The 9,701-nt window shown below is 39.9% G+C and overlaps 1 protein-coding gene across 1 annotated transcript in view; it reads left to right on the forward strand.

The window, feature by feature from the left end:
* The window catches only part of LOC100478377 (A disintegrin and metallopeptidase domain 3), an 88,669-nt gene extending 83,415 nt beyond the window's left edge, over positions 1-5,254 (forward strand). Inside the window, 1 exon segment of the mRNA XM_034652393.1 lies at positions 5,204-5,254. The gene's annotated coding sequence lies outside the window, so the exon portion shown is untranslated.
* The last annotated feature ends 4,447 nt before the right edge of the window (positions 5,255-9,701 follow it).

Consider the following 9,701-nt stretch of genomic DNA (forward strand, 5'->3'; position numbering starts at 1 on the left):
AGGGATGAACCCCACTTGGTAGTGATCAATAATCCTTTTAATGTACTGTTGGATCCTATTAGAAGGATCTTGTTGAGAATTTTGGCATCCCTATGCATCATGGATATTGGTCTGTAATTCTCCTTTTTGTTGGGGTCTTTGCCTGGTTTGGGGATCAAGGTAATACTGGCCTCATAGACCCACTTGGTAAGTTTTCCTTCTGTTTCTATTTTTTGAAACAGCTTCAGAAGAATAGGTATTATTTCTTCTTTGAATGTTTGGTAGAATTCCCTAGGGAATCTGTCAGGCCCTGGACTCTATTTTTTTTTTTTTATCACAGCTTCAATCTCTTCATGATGAATCTGTCTGTTTAGACAATGAATTTCTTCCTGTTTCAGTCTTGGTATTTTATAGGTTTCCAGAAAGGCATCCATTTCTTCCAGGTTGTTTAATTTATTGCCATATGGTTGTTGATAATAGTTCTAATGATTGTTTCTATTTCATTGGTGTTGGTCGTGATCTCTCCCTTCTCATTCATAATTTTAGTAATTTGGGTCCTTTCTCTATTCTATTGAATAAGTCTGGCCAGTGGATATTGATCGTATTTATTCTTACAAAGAAGCAGCTTTTAGTTTCGTTGATCTGGTCTACTGTGCTCCTGGATTCTAATTCATTGATCTCTGCTCTAATCTTGATCAATTGCCTTCTCGTGAATGGGTTAGGCCTGTTCTTCTGTGCCAAATCCAGCTTCTTAAGATGAGAATATAAAGACTGTATTTGTATTTTAGATTGTCTTATTCCTTTGAGTGAAGATGGATGTCTATATATTTTCCCCTTAGGACTGCCTTTGAGGGTCCCATAGGTTTTGGACTGATATGTTTTCATTTTCATCAGTTTCCATAAATCACTTAAGTTCTTCTTTAATTCTCTGGTTTACCCAATCATTCTCAAGCAGGATAATTCTTAGTTTCCAAGTGCTTGAGCTTCTTCCAAATTTTTCCTAGTGATTGAGTTCCAGTTTCAAAGCATTGTGGTCTGAGAATATGCAGGGAATAATGTCATCCTTTTGGTTTTGGTGGATACCTGTTTTGTGACCCAGTATATGGTCTATTCTGGAGAATGTTCCATGTGGATTCAAAAAGAATTATTGTTTTTTTATGGTGTGTAGTGTTTGTTCTGTATATATATATGAGGTCCATCCGGTCCAGTATGTGATTCAAAGCTCTTGTTTCTTTGTTGATTTTCTGCTTAGGTGATCTTTCCATTGCTGAGAGTGGAGTGTTGAGGTCCCCCACTATTAATATATTATTAACCATATGTCTCTTTATTCTGGTATAGGGTTGGCTTGTGATTCTAGCTGCTCCCCTGTTGGGTGCATAGGTATTTATAATTGTCCATATCCACTTGTTGGATACATCCTTTAAGAAAAATATAGTGTCCTTTTGTATCTCTAACTACAGTCTTTAGTTTAAAATCTAATCCATCTGATATTAGAATTGTTACCCCAGGTTTCTTTTGAGTTCCGTTGGCATGAAAAATGGTTCTCCATTCCTTCACTTTCAGTCTAGGTGTATTTGTAGGTTCAAAATAGGTCTCTTGTAGACAGCATATAGATGGGTCACGTCTTTTTATCTAATCTGCAACACTGTGGCATTTTATGGGAGCATTTAGGCCATTCACATTGAGAGTGATTATTGAGAGATATGATTTTAAAGACGTCATGCTGCCTGTGACATCTTTGTTTCTATAGACTGTAAATTTCTGTTTTGTATCACTCACGGTCTTTTTACTTTTAGAGAACCCTGCTTAATATTTCTTGTAGGGCTGGCTTGGTGGTCACATATTCTTTCAGTTTCTGCCATTCTTGGAAGGTCCTTGTCCCTCCATCCATTCTGAATGACAGCCTTGCTGTATAAAGGATCCTTGGCTGCATGTTCTTCTCACTTAGTGCTCTGAATATGTCTTGCCAGCTTTTTCTGGCTTGCCAGGTCTCTGTATACAGGTCTGACATTATTCTGATGTTCTTCCCTCTGTAGGTTAGCATTCTCTTCCCCATGGCAGCTTTCAAGATTTTTTCCTTGGATCTAAGATTTGCGAATTGTCCTATTATGTGACGTGGTATTGGTCTGTTCTCACTGATCTTGGGAGGGGTCCTCTCTGCCTCTTGGGCATGAATGCTTGTTTCCTTCACCAGATTAGGGAAGTTCTCAGCTACAATTTTTTCAAATATCTCTTCTAGACCCCTCTCTTTCTCCACCCCTCAGGGATGCCAATGATTCTGACATTGGAATGTTTCATTGAGTCAGTAATCTTCCGTAATCTCCATTCTTGAGATTGAATGTTTTTTAGCCAAGTTCCCATTTTTTCCTTCCTTTCTATCACCCATCTGCCAATTCAGTAATTCGTCCTTCTTCCTCTTTTACCCTGGCCATCAGAGTATCCAGTTTAGACAGCATGTGATCCATAGCATTCTTAATTTCTGCCAGATTCACTCTCATCTCTTTTTTTTAACTTTTTAAAAAAATATTTTATTTATTTATTTGGCAGAGAGATAGAGACAGCCAGCGAGAGAGAGAACACAAGCAGGGGGAATGGGAGAGGAAGAAGCAGGCTCATAGCAGAAGAGCCTGATGTGGGGCTTGATCCCATAACGCCGGGATCACGCCCTGAGCTGAAGGCAGCCGCTTAACTGCTGAACCACCCAGGCGCCCCCACTCTCATTTCTGCCCGGGGTTGAACTCTTAAGAACTTCACAATTTTGACACATGTAGCCTGATATATACATGGTGATGGAAAAGGGAATTTGCGTTTTTTGAGGATCTAGTAGATGCAAGGCAAAATGATAAATGCACTGTCCCTCCAGGTTAGAAAGACAATTCTCTACTCTAAAAGGGGATAAAGTTGGCATTTGTGTATATTCAGAATAGATAACCATAAATTGTCTATATATGTACATATATACATTTGTGTACCTATATATTCAAATTTATAAGTCATATACATAAAGAAATCCTAATATTTGACACATTTAGCCTATCACTGGCAGTGAATGGAAAAACTAAGAATTCAACCATGAGTAAAATCAAGTGTTCATCTGGTTACTAATTTGCCATTCCTCCATACTTTACATCGATGGACAGTTAAGTCAATGAATCTCTGTTTACTGTCTGCCACCAAAGAAAACATTTCTAAATATGACCATTAATGTCAAATGGTCTTATTTGTCAGTATGGGTAAATGGGAGAGTTGGTGGTGAGGAAGGAGCTAGATAGAAATTTTGAATATGATTGAGTGAGTGAGCCCTATTCAGCAAGGGATATGTAAGAAAAGAGCTGGAGGAAGTGCGAGTATTTCCCCAGTTTAGATATTTGAAAGGAGGTACTTGACTTCCCAGGGTCAACTCAGGGGAAGCTTTTATTTAAATGTAAAGGATACAATGCAGCAAAGAGAGTGCAGGCAAGCAATGGGCACCACAGAGACACCTCAGGCACAAGGCCTCAAGGTTCCTTGTTTTAAATTTTAAACAGCCCATTACAAATCCCACTGCCATTGTCTTGGCAAAAAGTGAAACCAGGCATCCAGGCTTTCCCAGAGATAAAGATAGAGCTTTTCCATTCCAGCTGTAAATCAATCTGTCTGATACAGGTGTAGAGCTGGCAGAGGTATCCACGCTTATATCTAGGCAACAGCTTTCCAACCGCTTGAATGGTCCCATGAAAAAATAAGTCAGCAATGTTTGATGAATAAAAGTGATGTCAGTTTAGCTGGAGTAGAGTTAGCAAGAAGGCTTTGTTAGTGAGTAGGTCAGACAGTAAAACTCCTGTAGGCTGTGGGAAGTCTTAGGGGCCATCTGTGTTTTGTTCTCAGTGAAAGGGGGAAATCACTGAAGAATTCATTTCAAGCATATGACTTCTACTTGAAAAGGCTGATTTGTTAAAAAAAATAATTAAATAAAATAAAAGGCTGGTTTCTTTAAAATAGTCTGTATAATGGCAAGAGTAGAAGTGGAGAAACCAGTTAGCAGAGAAACTACTGCAATAATCTAGGAGGAAAGGGATGGTACCTGCCACCAGGGTAGTAAAGATGGTTTTAGAAATAAATTTTGAAGGTGACCAACAGAATGAATTGATAGTTTGAATATAAAGTATAAGAAAAAGTGCTTAAATAATGTTTACTGATAAAGCAGTAAGATAATCAAGGTTAAATGTAAACGCAGACTTGTTTTCACATTTGTGCTCTTAATACATTTTAAAATTTACATTAAAATTTATGAACATTGTGAGAGAAAATCTACACAGGTAATGGAGAGCTGAAAGTGTCTTGTATGTCATGACAAGTAGTTTGTTTTCTCATCTGTGAGAAAGTATGTGTCGTATAAAATAATTTTGAAGTGGTAAGGAAAAGATTCAGCATGACATGATTTTTTGTTTTTTGTGTTTAATTCTTAAAATTTTACTGGGATAAAGTAGGGAAAAAGTCAGTCAAACTCAGTAAGAACAACAGGCTAGTGAGACAGCTATGAGACTACAGAATACACAGAAATGCAGGAGGAGGCAGGATTAGGTAAGGAGGAAAAGAACAAGAAAGTTTTGGGAGATATAACAGAGGTAGACTCAATTGAAGGGGTGACTGGATGGCTGTATTTGAGTTAGAATACAAGAGAAGTACAAAGACTTAAGCATTTCTGACACAATGGATGATGACACCTTTTAGTAATGACATATTTTGTATCTGGGTCAGGAGCAGCTTATGTTGGAGTGATGACATGGAGGGGGTGAAGAATGAGTTTGGTTTTGAACATGTGTATTTATGTGGACACCTGCTGGATATGTACAGAGGTCTTCTGGAAATACTCTTCTTCTAAAGATAAAAATAGGCAAATTAGTAGTTATTATTTATTTCTTCACATATTTGTATTGTTCTTTCCCTCTGTTTCCTTGCTGGTGATTTTCTTTCACCCACGTGAATTGTTGAAACTGTGTAAATGAAATGTGTGTGAATACCACTTTATAATATTTTCCTTTACTGGGGATTCACAGACAATTCACGAAAAAGAAAGCTGGCTTTAAGAATTTCATGGAGCACAGGCATAGACTGTGACACTATAAGCAGTGTTCTATAAGCTAATTACTTGCTACAGCAGTAGTTGCACAGTAAAATTAGGTAGCTTGTATTAACGATTAAAATTTAACATTTCTTTTTTTCTGTATTTGTTTTACAACAGTGACTAAATGATGCAAAAAGCCATAGGTTGGAGAAAGACTATTACCAAGACATTCACCATTAACTGACTGGTTTCAAGAGTGAAAAAAACAAAAATCTGCTAGTCTCTTCTTTTGTTATGGCTTAAGGCTTTCAATTTCACAAACAAAATTAAATCCTGAGAGTGAAATATGTAGGCCCATGTCTACTGATTCTTCTACCTGCTGTGATCCTTTATGGGGAAAAGCAAAACTGCCTCTTTTGACCAAGGAAACTGGTTCAAAACATCCCAAGCTGTAAGCATTCCATTGTTCACTGCTGATGCCCACCCTCAGATGCCCAGGGCCATGCTAACTGCTCCCTTTGCAGGAAAAAACACCCACAGTTCACAACTTTCCAGTAGCTCATGGTTCTGTGCTCTATCCATTCCAGGTTTTCGGATATTGAGAGGAAATATTGGTAGGTAAGGTCAGCTCCAGAACCCTCAGGTAGTCACTAACATGATTCTGTGTTCAGGGAATTGCTTGAACTGAGTTCCTGTTCATAGATAACTGTTGTGTCTCCAGGTGATACTTCCTTAGCCTCACGTAAACTGAGATCTAGGATACCTTTGTCCTTTGGTGAACCCAGACTTGTTAGTCCTTTTTCACAGAGCTGAGCTTTTCTGGGTAAGAATTTCTTGCCCCAGTGCCCAACTCCCTATCTCCCTGTTACTGAGATGAATGCACTTTTGCATCCCTCAAGGCATTGTTGGATAAGGGAACCATCAACCTAGCTGGAGTCTAATGAGAACCTACAGAGTCCATCAATAAACAAAGATTCTTTGCTCCTGCTTCAGGGGTGGGAGTACCTCACCACAGAAACCAAGAGATTCCTTTTCCAAATGTCCATCAACTGATGAATGGATAAATATTGTATGGATAGTGATCTATGCACAATGAATATGACTCAGCCATAAAAAAGAATGAAACACTGACACCTCTACAAATTGGGTGAACCTTTGAAATCATTGTGCTAAGTGAATAAAGCCAGTCACAAAACCCATATGGTATTCGTTGTATAAAATATGCAGAACAGGTGCATCTATAGAGACAAAGTTTAGAGATTGTGTAGGGCTGGGTTGTTTAGGAGGGGGCTATGGAGCCAGGGATGAAGGGTGGTGATAGCACACATCTGTGAATATATGAAAATCCTAAAATCATTCACCTGTACACTTTAGTGGGTGATTTCTGTGAAAAAAACACATTATCAGGATGATTCTACCATACCTCACCCTCATTGCTGCTAACTTATTTTAGGTCATTATGATCACTGGCCTGCCTCATTTTCAAAGAATTTCTGAGAATGCCAGGGTACTACTAGCATTTCCAAGTTTTAAGCCTGACTGGAGTTTAACGTTGCAACTGTTCACACAATTCATCCTTGCAATAGGTTGTACTGGGATAAAAGAAGGTCTAGATGAGAGGTGGGTAGAAGCTGAGTTAGGTTTTGCATATGTGTGGTTTAAGATTTCTCTTAGAACATTCATAGACAGTTGCATGCTCTTGTGCACCTGGGACACATTTCCTATTTGTTTTGCTGCCCTTCCCACCTCTACACCTTCCCTGCTAGTGCTTAGAGTAACTGTTAAAACACTTAGGTTTCCTTTCCCTTTATCCAGCTGACTACAATCTAATACTGTAAGAATAGGCACACAGTTGAAGAAAAGTGCTTTTTGATTGTCTTATCCAAGATCAAGTTCAATATTCTTGATTTTTCCTTATTTGTGAAGATAATAAATTAACTCTGTAGTAGCATTTAAATAGAAAATTTCTTGTACAAGTTGTTAACATTTCTATTTTCCCCTATCTCCTCCAGCACACCAAATAAAACATGCCAGAAAACCATGACATGGAGAACCAAAATTACTAAGAACTTCACCAGAAAAGCAAATCATGCTCATTTACCCCTATGTCACTAATGAAGGGTTTAATCATTGTAAATTTAGCCAGAACAAATAAGTTGTATGCAAAGGCAAAAGCTTGTTTCTAGTGCTTTCTCTTCCTCAACAGGTGTGCAGCCAGTTGGGAGCCCTACGTGTGAGCCAGCATGAGCTGAATGCAAATGTTGTCCTTACCCACAGAGCTGAGGAAAGTATGGTGGACTCCTGAGTAGTCCTACCTTCAAGCCTCATAGCTTTCCAACGGCCTTTAGCCCTGCCATGCTGGCTATGCTCTGGCCCAGCCTAGTTCCTTTTCTTTGCACTGCTCTCTGAGCTTGGAAAACTGCAGACCCACCTGGGCAAAACTACTGGTGCCTCAACCTCCCTTTTTTATCTCCAGGTAGGGCCAGGCTCTTCCTGGAGAGAATTTCCTGTGGCGCTGGGATCCCTAGCTCTCCCTTTCTAATCCTCTGCTGATTCCTTCTTTGCTATCTCCCTAACCCCCAGGCCAGGGCTGAGGATGTCAGCCAAGTTATCCACTCTCTGAATCAAGGGTCAAGGCTGAAGATTGCTGGGAAGATGAAGAGTGTGATGACTCTAACCTCACCTCATCCCACAGATACCACTAGATAACACTAACATCAGTGTAACTAACCCAGAAAACAACCCAAAGACTGATAGAACAAACTTCACAACTAAATGAAGAGAAGAGACCACATGAAAGAGGTAGGAATGGTATAGATGTGGTGGGAGTCTCAAGGGACTGTCAGTGGGAAGGAGGAGCTTGAAAGCATGGAGAAGCAGACTATCACACTGGGGAGTCCTGATGGGCAAGACAAATCTCCATAACATTTGGCTTTGAAACCAGAGGGGTTGAATTTCATGAGTTCTTAAAACCAGCAGAACTTAAAACCTAGAGTTTTAAAAATCAGATTCAGCTCTGGGAGAGCCAGGAGGCAATGAGTCCTTCACCTAAAGAGATAGCACAACAAGTAGCCCTGCAGAAATACAGCATAGAAGCAGCAGCGTGAAAAACACATGGGGCATACAGGAGGGAGAGGTGTTTACTAATCTCATGGCATGTCTTCAGGGACAGTGACATTTGGGAGATTCCTCTACCAACAAAGGAGCTGTAAGGTGCCATTTCCCTCCCCTACCCCCCAGCATAAACACAGGGCCATTAGCTAAAACCAGTGCAGCACCAACACTAATTAGCTAACTTGCTAACTAACAATGGATGTCTTACCCCTCTGCAATTTAGTGGATCCACCCCATAAAATATGCTCTTGGCCAGAGCCCATTCAAGGTAGTATCACAAGCCTGGCAGTGGGCAAACAGCCTGGACAAGTGGCCGCTTCCCCAGGGTGAGGAAAAGATAACCACACACACTGGTCAGACTGCATCCTTACACTGCGCCAGGGGCAGACAGCAGGTCTGACGGCAGGCTCCACCCACCAATGAAAGCTTTTCAGGAGGCAACATGGAAAGTACCGTGAAGTGTGGTGCTACCACATCTCTGGCAAATGCCTGTTCTAACTCAACCCAAGCCCAAGTCAGCCCCAGACTGGCCCACTAACACCATCAAGACCAAAAACTGTCCACAACAGGCAAGGAAAGCCACTGCAGATGACTGGACTGAAGTGAAATGCAGCTCAGCCGCAATAGGAGAGTGCGTGCAACATACAAAGCAGATACCCCTATTCTAGTGAACAGTGGACAGTGCCCTACAGGGCATTTCATAAAACCATTGCATTCAAGAGCAGGAGATGTAATTGACTCCTAATACAGAGAAACAGAAAGAGAGAGTTAGAAAAAATGAGGAGACAGAGGAATATGTCCAAAATGGAAAAAAAGATGGGACAAAATCATAGCAAGAGCCCTAAGCAAAATAGAAATAAGTAATATGTCTGATAGAGAATTTAAAGTGATGATCATAAAGACACTCACTGGGTTTGAGAAAAGAGTGGAAGACAATAGTGAGTCCCTTAAAAAAGATTAAAAAAAGAATCAGAGATGAAGAACACAATAAATGCAATTAAAAATATACTACATAAAATAAATAGTAGACTAGATGAAGCAGAAAAATGAATCAGCGACCAGGAGGATAGAGTAATGGGAAGTAATCAAGCTGAGAAGATGAGAGAAAAAATTATGCAAAAGACTTGGAGAACTCAGCAACCCCATCAAGCATAATAACATTCACATTAGAAGGATCCCAGAAGGAGAAAAAAGAGAAAAGGAGACAGAATATGTATTTGAAGAAATAATAATAAAACTGTCTGAATCTGGGGAAGTAAACAGAAATCCAGATTCAAAAGTCACATAGATAACAACAAAATAAACCCAAAAAGGTCCACGCCAAAACATACAGTAATATAAAAGTAGTGATGGGGCACCAGGGTGGCTCAGTTGGTTAAACATCTACCCTTGATTTTAGCTCAGGTAACGATCTCAGTGCCCTGGGATCAAACCCCATGTTAGGCTCCATGCTAGGGGGGAGTCTGCTTGATGATTCTCTCCTTCTCTTTTTAAAAAGATTTTATTTATTTGAGGGGGAGAGAGAGAGAGAGAGAGAGGAAGAGCATATATGGGGAGAGGG

Source organism: Ailuropoda melanoleuca, unplaced genomic scaffold (assembly GCF_002007445.2).
Source record: "Ailuropoda melanoleuca isolate Jingjing unplaced genomic scaffold, ASM200744v2 unplaced-scaffold5931, whole genome shotgun sequence".
NCBI classification, from domain to species: Eukaryota; Metazoa; Chordata; class Mammalia; order Carnivora; family Ursidae; genus Ailuropoda; species Ailuropoda melanoleuca.